The 17,331-nt window shown below is 48.2% G+C and overlaps 1 protein-coding gene across 1 annotated transcript in view; it reads right to left on the bottom strand.

Moving 5' to 3' along the window:
* LOC144770732 (sialic acid-binding Ig-like lectin 13) overlaps positions 1-17,331 on the bottom strand; it is an 847,291-nt gene that overhangs the window by 84,097 nt on the left and 745,863 nt on the right. The gene's annotated exons all lie outside the window — the stretch shown is intronic.

Raw genomic sequence — 17,331 nt, 5'->3', positions numbered from 1 at the left:
CCACCACTGCCCATCAGTGCCCAGCATCTGAGTGTGTGTGTGGCTAAGACCCCCACCACTGCCCACCAGTGCCCAGCAGTGCCCAGCATCAGAGTGTGTGTGTGGCTAAGACCCCCACCACTGCCCACCAGTGCACACCACTGCCCAGCATCAGAGTGTGTGTGTGGCTAAGACCCCCACCACTGCCCACCAGTGCCCACCAGTGCCCAGCATTAGAGTGTGTGTGTGGCTAAGACCCCCATCACTGCCCACCACTGCCCAGCAGTGACCAGCATTAGAGTGTGTGTGTGGCTAAGACCCCCACCACTGCCCACCAGTGCCCAGCAGTGCCCAGCATCAGAGTGTGTGTGTGGCTAAGACCCCCACCACTGCCCAGCAGTGCCCAGCATTAGAGTGTGTGTGTGGCTAAGACCCCCACCACTTCCCACCAGTGCCCAGCATCAGAGTGTGTGTGTGGCTAAGACCACCACCACTGCCCACCAGTGCACACCAGTGCCCAGCATCAGAGTGTGTGTGTGGCTAAGACCCCCACCACTGCCCACCACTGCCCAGCTGTGTCCAGCATTAGAGTGTGTGTGTGGCTAAGACCCCCACCACTGCCCACCAGTGCACACCAGTGCCCAGCAACAGAGTGTGTGTGTGGCTAAGACCCCCACCACTGCCCAGCAGTGCCCAGCATTAGAGTGTGTGTGGCTAAGACCCCCACCACTGCCCACCAGTGCCCAGCAGTGCCCAGCATCAGAGTGTGTGTAGCTAAGACCCCCACCACTGCCCACCAGTGCCCACCAGTGCCCAGCATCAGAGTGTGTGTGTGGCTAAGACCCCCATCACTGCCCACCAGTGCCCAGCAGTGCCCAGCATCAGAGTGTGTGTGTGGCTAAGACCCCCACCACTGCCCACCACTGCCGAGTAGTGCCCAGCATTAGAGTGTGTGTGTGGCTAAGACACCCACCACTGCCCACCAGTGCCCAGCAGTGCCCAGCATCAGAGTGTGTGTGTGGCTAAGACCCCCACCACTGCCCAGCAGTGCCCAGCATTAGAGTGTGTGTGTGGCTAAGACCCCCACCACTTCCCACAAGTGCCCAGCAGTGCCCAGCATCAGAGTGTGTGTGTGGCTAAGACCACCACCACTGCCCACCAGTGCCCAGCATCAGAGTGTGTGTGTGGCTAAGACCCCCACCACTGCCCACCACTGCCCAGCAGTGCCCAGCATTAGAGTGTGTGTCTGGCTAAGACCCCCACCACAGCCCACCAGTGCACACCAGTGCCCAGCATCAGAGTGTGTGTGTGGCTAAGACCCCCACCACTGCCCACCACTGCCCAGCAGTGCCCAGCATTAGAGTGTGTGTGTGGCTAAGACCCCCACCACTGCCCACCAGTGCCCAGCAGTGCCCGGCATCAGAGTGTGTGTGTGGCTAAGACCCCCACCACTGCCCACCAGTGCACACCAGTGCCCAGCATCAGAATGTGTGTGTGGCTAAGACCCCCACCACTGCCCACCAGTGCCCAGCAGTGCCCAGCATCCGAGTGTGTGTGTGGCTAAGACCCCCACCACTGCCCACCAGTGCACAGCATCAGAGTGTGTGTGTGGCTAAGACCCCCACCACTGCCCACCAGTGCCCAGCAGTGCCCAGCATCAGAGTGTGTGTGTGGCTAAGACCCCCACCACTGCCCACCGCTGGTCAGCCGTTAAATCAGAAACATACCATTGTTAACCTCATTACCATCAGGAGATAGACACATGTTAACATACCCAAATGTGAACATCACACCAGCTCCCAGGCACACAGCACTCACAGACATCACCACACAAACTAAAGTTCAGAAAAATAAATAAATAGCTTTATTCAGCTTGTTCAAATTAGAAAAAGCAAATAAGAGTCCTTGCTCATAAAAGGCCAATGGCCAGTCCAAAAAAGTCTGATCAACAGTTTGTGCCTCCATGGGTGTGCTCACACCCAAACTTGCCTGCACATGGAGTCTAATCCGCAGTGGAAACTATGGGGGCACCATCTGTGGAATCCTCTGGCACCACAGGGACAGGAGAGGGAATGACAGGTGGAGTGGGTGCAGGGGTAGTGGATCCATCCACACTGGTTGGTGCATCGCCGAAAGTAGCTTCAAATACCTGGCTGCACACCTCAGCCAGTGCGGAAAAACTACCACCTGAACCCGGGGACACATTGGGGTGGAGGTAGAGGGCTGTGAGTCTGTTCTTCTGGGTGTGTGAATGGGTGTGTGAGCTGTGTCCCCTCTCCCTGTGGGTGTGCCTACATCCCCTTGAGATTGTGTGCGTGGAGCTTTGAGTTTTTTCTGGTGTGTGGGTGTGCCGGGTGTGTCTGACCTGTGGCGTCTGCGTGTATGTTGGGTAGGTATGTGAGAGGCAGAGGTGGATGGGTCTGAAGGATGGGGGGGGACAGATGCTGCTGGGTGTACATAGCTACAGTCAGTGTTGACTCTATGGCAGCCACACTCCGACGTAGATCAGACATGGCCAATGACATGCCCTCCATGAACGACACCAACTGCGTAATGAGTCGTGTATGTCCATGGAGGACTTTCAACATGGATGTCTGACCTACTGCAATCTGCCGGAGTAGGTCCGCAGACTCAGCACTGAGGGCAGCAGGGGACACAGGGGCAGGGGCTGCGGTGCCGGAAACAAAGGAGACACGGGGCTAGCATGGACCCTAGAGACACTAACGACTGGGAGGGTGGAGATGGTACTGGAGGAGGGGAGGCCAGACAAAGATGAAGAAGTGACCATTGCTGCATATTCCCCCTCCTCCTGAGAGTGTGACTCGTAGCTGTCTGCATGGTAGGATGTGTCAGTCACATGTCGTCTGGCCTGCAGACTCTCCTCACCCTCCGTGCCACTGTCTCCCTCTGACTCCTCAAAGCAGGTGGCACTATCGGTGTGTCCCTCTGCCAGGTCCGCGCCTGTGTCTCCTCCAGATTCAGATGATGATGCTGTTGGCAAGGAGATTAAGACAAACATATCAGTCACCTGTACACATCAGACATATCAGCTAGAAATCATTTGGGCATATTTCTAAACATGGCATGCATCATGAGTCACATGACACTGAACTCTGCACAATGCTAAGTCTAGTCTTGGCCAATTGTGAGAGACACAACGCTCAATGTATAGTAGGATACAAGCAACAGGCAAGGCAAAAACTTGTATGAGAGACACAATGATGAGCCACTGCCTGACAACAGGATAGCTGATGATGCATCACAGTTCATTTTCCCACCCTGCCACCCAATCCCAGACCTGGTCGTGTTTGATTTGCTTTGACCTTGTGCCACATGGGAAAAGTCCTGCCTGAACTGCCATGTGATGCCATCCTGGGTCCTGAACCAAGTGTACCATCACCTCACACTGGCATCACAGCTGGCTACACCCAAAGCCACATTGTGTGGCTGCCCATCAATAATATTGCCAACCAACATGCAACATATTTGGAGAATATGCACACACGCACTGCCCAGTGTGAGTAAGCCCAAAAAATAGCACATGTACATTGTGCACCTGTAGCTAACACATGACAATTAGAAAGTGTACCATGGACAAAGGCCACTGAGGCTGACTTGTACAGAAAACAAATGTTGAGACTCAAGATCATTGCCAAAATATGAAGAAGGGCAGACACAGTGCATATGTGGTGCTACATGTAAGGTACCAACAGGTGTCACAGACCCCCCTCCAACATGATGATGTGCAAAGGAAGATGCATACTGAGTACATGTGAAAAACAATCATCAGCCAAAGCGCAGGTCAAAAGTGGAGTCGGGCAAGGCATGTAAAGAAGCATCTGCAGAAACTGGTAGGTTCTAATGCCAATGCATAAAGTGCCTGTCTGACCACACCACTCAAACTATGGGAGTGTTAGCAAGCCTTGGAGCACTGCAGGTAGCATGTGACACACATGACAACAAACAGACATGTACCTACCCCCTACTTGCTGCTGTTCCTCCTGCAACTGCCTATGGAGGTCTGGGAACACCACTTCCAGGACCCAGAGCATGTAGGGGGTGAGGTGGCGGGTACCACCATGCCGGCGTGGAGCTTCCAGCTTCAGCTGTACTATGACGATGCGGCAGGTCCAGCACCGGATGTCCTGCCACCTCTTCTTGATGTTTCTGAGCCTCCGGCGAGGGCCCCCCTTACTCCTGACAGCCCTGGCGATGGCCACCCAGATTTCACCCTTCTCATAGGCAGATACCTGTCACAAATGTAAAGTAAAAGACCATCAGTACACTTGATCCATGTCCCAAAGACACACATATGTTCACAAAATACTTGATGACAAACGGGCATCATATGCTCTACACATTTGCATCATTGTCCAGGAGTATGTGGCCTGTGAGCAAACACTACTGCATTATATGTCATTGAAAGGCTACAGATGACATGAGGGGTGCAAAACACTCTTTGAGCATGGCACTCACAGAGCTACATATGCTACAGCTGGGTGCACTGCAGCATGTGACATGCTGTCACACACCCCACTACAACAAAGTACTCTCTTGAAACAACACTGTACACCCTGGCACTCACTCCCAACAACATAGCATCTATCCACTATACATACACAGTGGCTATAATGTCACACACACAACAGGTGCACACTCCAAGGTACTGCACACATCACTCACCTGATCCTCTGGTCTCCCATACAGCTTGCTGTAGTTTGGCAGGAGGGCATCCAGCAGGGCCTTGTTCTCACCATCAGTGAATGCAGGTGCCCTCTCCATGCTCAGCTAATCAGGGTCCAGAGGATACAGAGACAGCAGCTGTGGTTACCACTCCAATGTTGTGCAGGCAAGTGCCCTCCCACAGCCACATGCTGTCTTATATCTGTGTTGCAGAGGGTCTGTGAGTCCAAGGAGTAGTGTGTGATAGGCCACCATAGTTAGCATCCTATGTTCCATCCAATCACATCACACAGAAGGCCATGACACACATATGCATGGTTTGAAAACTGAGCAAGGGCTGAACAACAACATTTGCAACATTGTATATTTTTGCCCAACTGAATTCTCTAGGACACCTGTAGGAGGCCCAAAACTCTCTGTATCCATGACAACCTGGTTGCATTTTGATCATTCCACTGTTCCCCTAGATGTTCCCTATGTATTTATTTGAATACCCACACAAGTATGGTGCCATTGCCATTGCTAATGCAACCCATTCAATGGTGTAACGAGGCGTACACACGCACGTACCATTGGGGTACGCTATGCTCGCGTATTCTCAAAATGCAATAGGGAAACGAGGCGTACACACGCACGTACCATTGAGGTACGCTGTGCTCGCATATGGCTAACATGCAATAGGGAAACGAGGCCTACACACGCACGTACCAATGGGGTACGCTATGCTCGCGTATGCTCAAAATGCAATAGGGAAACGAGGCGTACACACGCACGTACAATTGGGATACGCTGTGCTCGCGTATGGCTAACATGCAATCGGGAAACGAGGCGTACACACGTACATACCATTGGGGTACGCTGTGCTCGCGTATGGCTAACATGCAATAGGGAAACGAGGCCTACACACGCACGTACCAATGGGGTACGCTATGCTCGCGTATGCTCAAAATGCAATAGGGAAACGAGGCGTACACACGCACATACCATTGGGGTACGCTGTGCTCGCGTATGGCTAACATGCAATAGGGAAACGAGGCCTACACACGCACGTACCATTGGGGTACGTTGTGCTCGCGTATGGCTAACATGCAATAGGGAAACGAGGCCTACACACACACACGTACCAATGGGGTACACTATGCTCGCGTATGCTCGAAATGCAATAGGGAAACGAGGCGTACACACGCACGTACCATTGGGGTACGCTGTGCTCCCGTATGGCTAACATGCAATAGGGAAACGAGGCCTACACACGCACGTACCATTGGGGTACGCTGTGCTCGCGTATGGCTAACATGCAATAGGGAAACGAGGCCTACACACGCACGTATCAATGGGGTACGCTATGCTTGCGTATGCTCAAAATGCAATAGGGAAACGAGGCGTACACACTCACGTACCATTGGGGTACGCTGTGCTCGCGTATGGCTAACATGCATTAGGGAAACGAGGCCTACACACGCACGTACCAATGGGGTACTCTATGCTCACGTATGCTCAAAATGCAATAGGGAAACGAGGCGTACACACGCACGTAGCATTGGGGTACGCTGTGCTCGCGTATGGCTAACATGCAATAGGGAATTGAGGCCTACACACGCACGTACCATTGGGGTACGCCGTGCTCGCGTATGGCTAACATGCAATAGGCAAACGAGGCCTACACACGCACGTACCAATGCGGTACGCTATGCTCTCATATGCTCAAAATGCAATAGGGAACCGAGGCGTACACACGCACGTACCATTGGGGTATGCTGTTCTCGCGTATAGCTAACATGCAATAGGGAAACGAGGCATACACGCGCACGTACCATTGGGGTAAGCTGTGCTCGCGTATGGCTAACATGCAATAGGGAAACGAGGCCTACACACGCACGTTCCAATGTGGTACGCTATGCTCGCGTATTCTCAAAATGTAATAGGGAAACGAGGGGTACACACGCACGTACCATTGGGGTATGCTGTGCTCGCGTATGGCTAACATGCAATAGGGAAACGAGGCCTACACACGCACGTACCAATGGGGTACAGTGCGTCAGACATGCACAAGTGAACGATTGTGTAGTCTGCGTTCCTGACCTCCTTTATGTCACCATTGGGAGAGTGACTCCAGGAAATCACATTGCAGGGATGTAGTCTACACTCATGTTGACGATGTGGATGCATACATCAGCATGGCATCCTTACATCAGCATGTGGCAGACATTGAAGAAGCACAGGGACTGTGACCTTGTGGCTCAGTTGATGTGTGAAGAGCTGTTGAGACATGTCATTAATCATTTTGCACATGTGTATCACATACATTCAACACTTCGCACCTGAGTAACGTCTGCAACATATTGAGAGGCACATCAACACTGGAATGGCACACCATTCAGTACATGGAACTGTCACATGATGACAGCAACATGCACACTGTCACAGAGGTCGAATTGACGCACAGCATGACCCTGTGTGACCACGTCATGTGTGTGCCATGTGCGACATTGTGCATGCTGATTGGATATGAAATGAACTGCTCAGTATTATATTCCTCACCTTAGAATATCCCCAAGTGTCATCCTGGATATGGCAATTTCCGCTTAGCAGTACACTTGTGTGTCCTTAGGCATCTCCTGTGGCTCTGCGTGTGTCATTTGCATTGTGTGCGCCGTGATGACGTTGTCTGAGTACTCATATGTTGCCTCTGCGTGCTCATGTCAGGTCCTCTTTTTTCACACCACCAGCGCTGTTCCCGTATAAATGCAATGTTACTTAATTTGTAACCCAAATCATATTACGATCACTTCTGACCATTTCACTTGGATTGTCTGACTCAGGACGGTGCCAATAGGGATGTCCGTTTCATAGCCTGTGGGGATTGTGAACGACTCATGTCGGTGACTGACCCTCACCGTTGGTGTCTCCACTGTTTTGGCGTCAAGCACGACAACAAGAGCTGCTCCCACTGCCGGGAGCAGATATATGAAGCCAGGTGTGAGTGGTCCCACAAGCCACTCGGACTCCAGCAGTTGGCCCTGCACCACAATAGCTCATGGTCTGGACGTAGGACGAGTGCCTGGGAGTGGGTGTTGAGACATCAGAGCCCTGGGACTTGACATCAGTCCTCCAGGGCTAAGTCGTCAGGTAACCCCAAAAAGTCAAAGAGACGTCATCGCACTTCAAAATCACCACAATGCACGTGCCATGCTGCATGGGATTCGGGTGACGCCGGCCCCGTCAGATTAGCAGCCGTCGTAGCCTGCACCACGACCTCCGGTCCCTGCCCACCATGCGACGCAGGAGGACTAAGTGCACTTCCTCATGGCCATGATGTCCCTCACTCCACCAACGGTCTACGCGACGGCATCTGGCCAGCGGACCCATCTGGGGGCACCAGCGGGTCTGGTGCGTTGCCCCTGACACCGTCACTCGCTTTGGCTCTGACGCATGCGGCGCATTGGTCCCGGCCCCGCTGGAACAGACAGGAACTGATTGTTGATCCTGGTCCTCGCTGGTCCACCTCACAACCTCACCGGCAACAGTCCCCCAGGTGTCAGCCTTGGCGCCGTTCACGGGTGATACTGTCCCCGATACCACACACTATACGGCTCCGGTGTGGGAACTGCGCGGCAGAACACCGCTGTTAATGCTGCATGGGGAGTTAAACTTCAACGAGCCGGGCACAGATTATGACAACCCTGATTATCTGGGAATGGGTGATAAGGAGTATTGGGAGTGTTATGAAGACCCACTGACACGTGAGTGTCAGTCCCAAGATGACAGGACAGGTGGACTGGGAGATGCGAGTGGTCTGAACACCTCGTCAGACACTGGTGATGTCTCTACTCCAAACGTGTCTTTGGATGAGCGGCCAACGTACAGGGTTGTGTTGACGTGGGCGGCCAAAGCCTTGCCCCTTCTTCTTCCCTTTGCGGCCATGAGGACCAACCTCCTCACTGAGGTCCTTAAACTGCAGTCAAGCTCCGCTGACCCTTTGCAGCCGTTTATTTCGGAATTTACAGAATCTATATTGGCCAGCATGTACAGCCACGCAGCAGGTTTTGCTGTAGATAGGCACGTTGCCAGACGCCCACACCCCTCCCTGGACGAACCATGTTTCCTGTCCTCCCACCCCTCCCCAGAGAGCATGGCCATACAGGCCTCCAAATCACAGACCACATTCCCGTTTGCTCCACTGGACAGGGTATCCAAGAGGTATGAGCAGTACGGAAAGATGTCATCATCCTCCCAGAGTCTGGGACTCAGGTCTTCCAACATCACATGCATCTTTGTCCGCTCCACACACTCTCTGTGGGACACGATTGTGGAACTATTGCCAGAGTGTGCGTTGTAGGTACGGGCAATACTTGGCCAAGCCCTTTAAAATGCCAATCAGCGACACGGTATTTGATCAGATGTGGGCTGGATAGCACCGACTCAATGTGCAGATCGATGGCATCCACGGAGCCAAATTTGTCAAAAGCCTGGTATGTGTTCAAAGTCCGGAATAAACTACAAACTACTGTACCTTACCGATGTTTACTTACAAAAGGTAAGTAACTAGTTCATACTGTTCAGTATATCTGCTGTAGGAGCATCTATGTTGGGTCCTTGCCGTGATGACAGGGTTTGTAATGTACACACACCATGCCACTTGTGCTAATGAACCGCTCATATGTGTGATGGCATCACAGACCATCTGTCACAAATCAAACATTTATGCTGTATGATTATGTCCATGTAATATTTTGTGAAATTTTACACCGCAATATGGATATGTCAGATCTGTGCAAATGATGGCACATGTGATGTGTGTGTGTGTATTGCTCTCAGCTGTCTGGATGTGCAGACAACCTCCTAATGCCATTCTCATGACGTGTGTCACTGACATGATACATTGTCATGCTCACTCAGACCTTTCCATCAGATCCTTTGTATGCATGTCATGTCCATACCACAGACCACAGGTCTTTTACTTTTCATGGAGGAGTGGCTGGCAGCTGGCACATGTTTCCTCAGTGTGTCTCCCAGGCTACACTCAAAATTGTCTACTTTAGTTGAAGCAGTGTTGCTTGTGCCATGTACATTGTTATTGTCTTAGTCAGACAGTTCAACAAATGTTCTCTTACTTTTGTTTTGCAGGGCACCACCTCTGGAAAGGCCATTGCCAGACTTGGAAGGCATGAGGGAACATAATTGCATTCGGCGTTACCACTTCACCAGACAGTTGATCAAGGACCTGACGGACAGGCTGGAGGTTCACCTGCAACCACGACATAGGTATCCAACTGCGCTGACACCCAAGGTAAAGGTGATGGCTACCCTACATTTCTTTGCCACAGGTACGTTCCAATTTACCATAGCTGATTTGGGAGGGATGTCTCAGACAATGTTAAGTCGTATTTTAACGGATGTTTTGGCAGCTATGTTGCTCCACCTTGATGACTTCATTACATTCCCTACTCCAGAACAGTTGGCAGATGTCAAGGGGGAATTCTATGCCCTGGGACGCATGCCCCATGTAATTGGTGCAATTGATGGCACACATGTTACTCTGGTGCCACCACAGGCTCAGGAGCAAGCGTATCGCAACAGGAAACACTACCACTCGATAAATGCCCTGGTGGTGTGTCTTGCCAACATGATTATCTCACATGTTTCTGCACGTTTTCCAGGATCGTGCCACAATGCTTTCATCATGAGGCGTAGCAGGGTACCACAGATGATGCTGCAGCTGCACAACCACCGGGCATGTCTTGTTGGTGAGTAAACTCTGTCAGCTATGTTTGTCAGTATGTCACAACTTCATGAACTGCATCATATTACACACTCATTTCCATGATGTCAATTTGCAGGAGACGCAGGATATCCAAACATGCCGTGGCTAATGACTCCGCTACGCAACCCCAGGACAGCTGCAGACCAGCGGTACAACAATGCTCATGGGAAGACCAGGCAGGTGATCGAGCGAACATTTAGACTCCTGAAGAGCCGGTTCAGGTGCCTGGACAAGACAGGCGGAGCCCTCCAATACAGCCCACGCACGGTGTGTGACATCTTCACCATGTGCTGCATGCTACACAACATGGCAGTGGAGAAGGCCGTGCCACTCTACCTTGATCCTGATGAGCTGGAACATCCGCCCGTTGAGGGTGAAGGCCTTGCCCAGGATGCCAGTGACGAGGAGGGTGAAGATGATATCCGGAGTCACCTCATCCGCAACTTCTTTTCATAATGGTGAGTCACAGTTGCATTTTGGTAATAAATGTACAATAGAGTTGCATGGTTAGCATGCTGTGTATGCAACTGACTGTATGCAATGTCACTTGGATGTTTGTTGTGCAGTGTCACATAGGTGCAGATGTAATGACACACACGTATGTGCTATGTGTGTACTTTGAATGTACAGGTGTACTACTACATCAGGCTATTCAACAGGACAATGTCAGAATGACATCATACGGAACTTGACCCCTTGTGTGCCTCTCATCCCCAGCTCGCCCTGCCTGTTGTCCGTTGGTGTCATCGTGGTCAGCCTGCTATTGCTCATTATGATTGCAACGTCAGCCGAATCAATGGAGCCTGCATAGACATGTTGAAAAGTCAATTTGGGTAAGGACTCATATGAGGCTGTTTAGCGTTGGTACGGTTTCTAATGTGTGGTACATGTTCATGCGCATGTTGTTAGACTATGCATACATGCAACAACATCATGTTTCTCATTACATGTAGGCCCACTCCCATGACAGGAAAGTCACCCCATCAGACAGTCATCTGTTGTAGTTGTCGACTCTGGTGAATGCATCAATGTGAGGAAAATGATATTTTGCCTGACCAAATATGTCCACTACATATACCTTATGTTACATGTCATGTGCATGTCACCCATGCATATTTTCCGTAGTGGCCTGAATCACTAGGCCTCTGCAAACATGTCCTGCAAGTCAAGTCATCAAGTCTCCCAAACGTTAAGCTAAAATGAAGGCCCATGTATTTGCATTTTGCATTGTGCTCTTTTAAATAAATATCGTACTGGTTGAGCCTGAAACCACTTTCTGAATTAATGTTTTCATGACTCTTGGCATACTGAGCTGCAGTCACGTCAGCAAGAAGCCTGCCAAGACGGTATTATGAATAACAGTTATCTGTTTGCAGTACAGAGTGGCATCCCTGCCCGGTGAGGAAAAGTAAACAGAACCCGTCCGATAGCCATTCTGTCTCCATTTAAGTGAATTACAGTGCTTGCACCCATAGAAAGCTCATGCAATGAACGAATAAATATGCCCTCTCTGTCTTTTAGTGACGAACAACCTTTTCTTCAGATAATACATCCCCTGACTCTAGATATCAGTTGTACTAGACGTGCTCAAGTCGCCTTGACACAAGAGATCTCTCTACTAGGTTGAAAGTCAGCTCTCCTCCCAGTTACACGTCAATTGCACGTCATGCTCAAAGTTGCACAAGTAGGGCAGAGTTCCAGCTGGTCATGCAAACTCCTCCTAAGTACCCACCCACCTATGACACCCACCTATCACCTACCTATGACTCATCAAAGTACACACCCTCATGTACACCCACATGTTCTTATCTCATTTTCTTCCTTGCTCTGCTTAGCCTATGTACAAGAAATGTATATATACTATGTTCAGTAAATAATTGTTAGAAGACTCTTCCTGAACCTCAGAGGTGATGGAACATATTCTCCCTTTGACTCGAGTTATTGGAATAAAGCCCATTTTAACTCAGATACCACGGACTCTGCTTCTCACTTGATGCATGATACTTTGTTAATGCCTAGAAATTCTGCCAGGGTAATAATTTATTTACCACATAATTTGGCGCCCGAATAGGAACATATCCCTTTCCCCACTCGCCGGAGTTGTGGGTCTAGTCTTTGCCCCCTTCTACAGCTGTGACGGACTTCAAAGTGCGCACGCCATCGGGATTTCCCGCTACTCCCTCAGGCCCAGGAGGAGGACGGACTGCGACCAGGCATCCATGTGAGGCGGTGAGGAACGCGGATCGTCTCAACCAGAGGCCCAGCCCGTGAGAGAGCAAGGTTCGAGGTCTCCAGAGGTCCACCTGTTCCAAGGTGCAAGCGTAGTCAAGTCAAGTTTCCGAGGCCTTCAAGTTTCAAGTTCTGCTTTCCCGGTGAGTACCACTATGGGGAATGTATCAAGTTTCAAGACGGGCTCATTTTAAATGAGAACGGTCAAGACGGGTCCACGGTTAAACGTGGGCCCGGTAAAGACGTGTCTCAATATTTTGGGACCGGTATGGTTGTACTGTATTTTCAGTGCACAAAACTGTTTTTCAAGTACATGTTTAACTCTCTGTAATGGTATCTGTTTTAGTGTTTCAATGTTATGTTGTTTAGTGTGAATGATTGTTGATTGTTTCAGTCTATTTTTGTGTATTGTGTTTTCATTGTATTGATTTCATTGTATTCATTGTATTGATTTCAAACATGCCACTGTTTTCAAAGTTGCGTCAGATAGGGACCAGAAAAGGTATACTAGAATAGACAGTTAATATCCGGCCTAGAGACACACCGGGTCATGATATGTGTTAAAAAGTCAAGACCCTCTCAGAAAGATGCTATTGAGTTATGGCGCAAAGAGTGACACAGGAGATCAGAGAAAGAATTCAATAAAGCAGAGAGAACTAAAACAAACAGAGAAAAAATAAAGCCAAAGAAAAAGAACTACGGGATAAGGGGGAACAGGTCAAGACAGAAAAGACTGTTAGAGAAAGAAATTCGGTCATTACTGGTATTTATCCCACCCTGTCAGAAGAACTAGTTCAAGTGACCACCTCAGAAAGACCCAGTAGGTAGAGAACGCCACCACCTGTACCCTTTAGAGTACGTAAAATAAGTCGACAGCATCTGAAGAGTTCATTTCCTTGTATCTAGACGAGTCCCTTCTGAACTTCGAAAGTGCCTTGTGAGTAACTAGTTGGTTTATTTGTAAATAGCGCCTTGTGATTAAGACTTGTGAGTAGTTTGTTGAATTTTCCTAAGTATAGCTCCTTGTAAATATGCCTTGTGAATAGCGTGTCATTTTTTTGACTTGTTGAGTTTCTTGTAAATATGACTTGTGAATAGCGCCATGTAGTTATGGCTTGTGCAGAGCATGTTATCATCAGGTCCCTAGCCATTACGTTAGGCAAGAGAGAGCTGGATCTCTTTCAAGTACTTGGAGAAAATGTTTTGAAGATGTGCGTATGTGTTATGTGATAACGTGGAGAAATGAGTTCATGACTTTCCCATGTACTGCAGTCATTGGGGAAAGATTGTGCTTCAGCTGCCGAAGAGTTAATATCTTGTACTGAGTAGGCAGTATTTGTTTTAACATGCTGATCAACAAGGTGTTGAGGGATTTTGGCGTTTTTTTGGTGTTTGCGGGGGGGGCGTGTTTTTGAGCGGAAATTCGTACTCGTTCCAGTGGAGGGATTTGGTTGCTTTTTGGTGAGGATTTAGGGAATAGCTTGGACTACTGTGATGCAAAATTTGAAAAGGATCCGAGCTGTGGAAGTGGTGGAAAAAGCATGTTTTGTGTGGAGGTGCGATTTGCCATGTTATCCAATTGGCGTATTTCTGAAATGTGAGATAAGGGTTTGCACCACGAAGAGTGCTTCAATGTTTTCACGGTTGGAAAGAAAATATAAAACAGACCCATTAGAGAATGTGCTTTAAATTAGTGTAATGCAACTGTGTTTTTTGTTTAAATAGGAATGTTCCTACAGAATATTTTTCCCAATGCAAGCTGCCCTTTAGAATAGCGTTGTGACAGTTAATAGACTCAATTAGAAAACATGGGGGTTTTTTTGTTTGAAAAATTATGAATCTGGCCCTTTTAATAGGTAGAATAGAAGAGCGTGCACGCTTAATTAGGAAAGTGGCTATTTGTAAATTAATGAACGTGGCCCTTTTTGATAGCTACAATACACTACCATCTTAATGCATTGCTAAGAGTCCCCTACATTAGTTTGATTTGCATTCATTTAGTTTCAAGGCTCACCTATGTACTTTGACAGGCTGCTGATAGAAAGGTATAATCTTGCACGGTAAAAGCAGTGTTCATTAAACAAGACTTGGAAAATAGGATTTATTATGTCTGATTCATGGCTACAATACTTACACAGATGGTTTCAGATCAACATTTAGTGGAGAGGCTCAATTGATATATGCAGAGAACAGTCCCAACGCAACAGTCCATGATAATTCGTTTTTTTTCTCTGAACTGCAAAGTGCTTAGCGTTGTGTGCGGAAGCAAACTGTCCCTTTTTGTGTGGTAATTTGCATGCTAAACAAATGCCCATGTTTCAAATGTCTTGCCTTCTAGCTGAATTAGTTAGACAAAAGTGTTTTTTAGAAAGTGGAGCTTTTAAGTAGCAGTACAGAATTATTTTAAAATGCTAGCATATCACTCAGTTACAGAAAAATACATGTCTTTATTAATTTACTTTTTAACACGTTTTAAATGTGCTTCAGTTAGTTAGAGAATAATGGTTCTGGCCTGGGAAGAGATATGTTATGACGTACAAGGAATGTGTTTTTTAACCTTGAGACAGTCCGTCCGAGACCGAGATGGCCTGGCTCCCAGGAAATGTTTATGTAAAGGGAGGGCTACTCCCTCTTGGAGCGAGCAGTGCCTGTCTTGTTGATATTGGCCATACTCCAATTCTTTCCGCGATCCTTTTGTTTATGTAAAGGGAGGGCTGCTCATCAGACTTACACTAGCTTCCTTCGAATGAGGAGGGAGGAGGCTTGCAGCTCACTCTTTAAGGAACTTGGCAGACGCTTGGCTCTTTCAATGAGCTCAGCGTTGGCAGCGACCCAATTTTAGAGAAGCAGAGACGAGTGAGAGGCTTGTCTCCTCTTAGTGATGTTTGACTCTGAGCCAGCTCCTGGCTCTGAGGGGAGGGGTAGGTGAGCAAGGAGTGAGTTCGTAGCGAAGTTACCTCCCCAGCCCCTCTGACTTGTGTACAAATAGTTGCTCTTCCTTACAGATAAGTCACGCTTGCAAATGTATAGTTTAAAATAGTGTAAACAGAATAATTGGCAGGAGTCTTGCTCTTGCAATGGGTTCAGCATCTGGCAGTAATTCAATTTTAGATCACAGTGTAGCCCGGCTTGGAGTTGATCCAAAGTTCAGAGCGTGGACATCTTTCTAAAGGGAGGGGCTGTTTCTCACAGAGGCTCCAGCCTTCTGTCTATGCTGGGATAATTTGGATTTTATTCAAATACATTTAGAGAACATATTGTAGGTAGTATGGTCATACTATTCCCAAGATTTAGAGTAGGATTTTAGTATAAACTGCAGAGCTTTTGGAACGAGGCTCCACTTAACTTAGAGGTTAACAGAGGTTTGTGGGCGTTTGTTTGAGGTTCCCCCAAAATAAAAATTGTGGTTTTGGATTGAAAATTCATTTTTATTTATTTATTTATTTTTATGTAATTAATTTTTGCTGGATTGATGACATAGGGTCCTAGCATTTGCAGTCAAGCATTAAAGCGACAGCTAGTCAGTGTTTACATGCCTACCTGCACAGCGCTGATACAGTACATAAACTACATTCTAATTACAGCAAGATCAGAACCAGACTGTGACATTGCATCTCTGACAGTCTTACACTTTCTGTGAAAAGCAAGTGGTGTACAACACTTGCTTTCCAAGGAGGGTACACCAGGTATACAGCTAACATAACCATTTATTGGCCTTACTTCTTACTGCAGGCAATGGATTCCCCAGTATGCATATCTAGCCAAACCACTCATACAGTTAACTACACAGGAGGCAACTACTCTGACTGTACTCCCTAGGACACAAGAACACACCTTGGCATTTGAGGAATTAAAAAGAGCATTATGTCAAGCGCCAGTTTTAAGCGACTCCATGTTACAGTAAACATTTTATGCTTTTTTGCTTATTGCTCTGACACAAGCCTGCATTTCTTTTTTGACCCCCCATGGGACCAAGATTCAGCACAGCCAGCTTATTCAGGCCCTGTTAGAGGCCATACATTTACCTACAGCCATTTCTATCCTGAAATGCAAAGCTCATACCAAAGTTACAGACACCAACAGACACGACAAGGACAGAGGTACCATTACTGACATAAAGTATGACAGTCAGGGACCCTACACAAGATGTACTTGACATACAGACACATGCCACAACAGATGAGATAAAGAATTGGACTGAACAAGGAGGGGTCTAGACTAACCAAGGTTAGATGACTAGGGGAAAAGGTACATTGTTTTCTTCTCAGCACATAGTCCAACACACTTGGGAGAGAAGGCAATGCTAGACAGCTTACAGAACATTTGGTTTAACAAGCAGCGAACATGTATGATCTATTACCAGTTCAATCCAGGTAAAGGCATTCCGGTGGAACAAGGCGGATTTCATCCTCCTGACCACCCTTTTGAAGTTCTCCAGATGGATTATATCCAAATGGACAGATGTAGAGGTTTAACAAGTATGTCCTAGTAGTTGTATGTGCACTGTCTAGATGGACAGAAGCATATCCAGTTCCAGATTATACTGCTGTTACAACAGCCAGACAATTAGTGCGCAGTACTTCCCCAGCTATGAATCACCTCATGTGATCTACCTCATATGATCTATTCTGATAACGGTCAGCCATTCTCCTCTGAACTAATGAAACAAGTGTCCC

The sequence above is a fragment of the Lissotriton helveticus genome, chromosome 7 (assembly GCF_964261635.1).
Source record: "Lissotriton helveticus chromosome 7, aLisHel1.1, whole genome shotgun sequence".
In the NCBI taxonomy this organism is placed as follows: domain Eukaryota; kingdom Metazoa; phylum Chordata; class Amphibia; order Caudata; family Salamandridae; genus Lissotriton; species Lissotriton helveticus.
The sequence above is the reverse complement of the archived record's forward strand: the minus strand, read 5'-3'. Positions and strand labels throughout refer to the sequence as shown.